We start from the raw sequence: 1,859 nt of genomic DNA on the forward strand, positions 1-1,859 counted from the left end.
CGCCAGAAACACGTCACGAACCAGAGTTGAACGCCAAAAACATGTTACAACTTGGCGTTCAACTCCAGAAGAAGCCTCTGCACGTGTAACATTCAAGCTCAGCCCAATCACACACCAAGTGGGCCCCGGAAGTGGATTTATGCATCAATTACTTACTTCTGTAAACCCTAGTAGCTAGTTTAGTATAAATAGGACTTTTTACTATTGTATTAGACATCTTTGGATTATCTTTTGATCATTTTTAGATCTCTAGACCTCCATGGGAAGCTGGCCACTCGGCCATGCTTACCCTATATTCACTTATGTATTTTCAACGGTAGAGTTTCTACACACCATAGATTAAGGTGTGGAGCTCTGCTGTTCCTCACGAATTAATGCAAAGTACTACTATTTTTCTATTCAATTCAACTTATTTCGCTTCTAAGATATTCATTCGCATTTCAACATGAATGTGATGAACGTGACAATCATCATCATTCCCTATGAACGCGTGCCTGACAACCACTTCCGTTCTACCTTAGATTGGATGAGTATCTCTTGGATCTGTTAATCAGAATCTTCGTGGTATAAGCTAGATTGATGGCGGCATTCATGAGAATCTGGAAAGTCTAAACCTTGTCTGTGGTATTCCGAGTAGGATTCTGGGATTGAATGACTGTGACGAACTTCAAACTCGCGAGTGCTGGGCGTAGTGACAGACGCAAAAGGAGGGTGAATCCTATTCCAGTATGATCGAGAACCTCAGATGATTAGCCGTGCTGTGACAGAGCATTTGGACCATTTTCACAAGAGGATAGGATGCAGCCATTGACCACGGTGATGCCTCCAGATGATTAGCCATGCAGTTACAGCGCATCAGACCATTTTCCAGAGAGGATGAAAAGTAGCCAGTGACAATGGTGATGTCCTTACATGAAGCCAGCCATGGAAAGGAGTAGGACTGATTGGATGAAAACAGCAGAAAAGCAGAAGTTCAGAGGGATGAAAGCATCTCTATACCTTTGTCTGAAATTCTCACCAGTGATATACATAAGTATTTCTATCTTTATTTTCTGTTTAATTAGTATTATTTTCGAAAACTCCATAATCAATTATTATCCGCCTGACTGAGATTTACAAGGTGACCATAGCTTGCTTCATACCAACAATCTCCATGGGATCGACCCTTACTCACGTAAGGTTTTATTACTTGGACGACCCAGTGCACTTGCTGGTTAGTTGTATCGAAGTTGTGAATGAAAAACAATTTACTAAGACGTGCGTACAGAGTTTTTGGTGCCGTTGCCTGAGATCACAATTTCGTGCACCACTAATCATTGGGTTACCTCCCAACAAGCACTTCTTCAATATCACTAGCTTGACGGTGCACTTTCTAGGTTAACAGATAAACGGTGCACTTCTTTAATGCTTCAATCATTGACCGTTCATAGTGAATTTTCTTTGAGACTCTACCTCTATAACCTCAATGTAGCCATAAAGAGACACCTTAGTGATTGTGAAGGGTCTGACCATCTTGTTTTGAGTTTTCAAGAAAAGATTTTCAGCCTTGAGTTAAAGAGAAGAACTTGTTGTTCGAGCTCAAATGTTCATGAGGAGATTTTCTTATCATGTAATATTTTTGTCCTCTCCTTGTATACTTTAGGATTTTCATATGCGGCAACCCTAAAATCATCGAACTTGTTGAGTTGAAGGAGCCTCCTCTCCCTCATGACCTTAGCATCAAAATTAAGAAACTTGGTAGCCCAATAAGCTCTATGCTCTAATTTCATTGGCAAGTGGCAAGATTTGCCATAAACAAGCTGGTAAGGGGACATGTCAATGGGTGTCTTGAAGGTCATTCTGTATGCCCAGAGAGCATC

The sequence above is a fragment of the Arachis ipaensis genome, chromosome B06, assembly GCF_000816755.2.
Source record: "Arachis ipaensis cultivar K30076 chromosome B06, Araip1.1, whole genome shotgun sequence".
NCBI classification, from domain to species: Eukaryota; Viridiplantae; Streptophyta; class Magnoliopsida; order Fabales; family Fabaceae; genus Arachis; species Arachis ipaensis.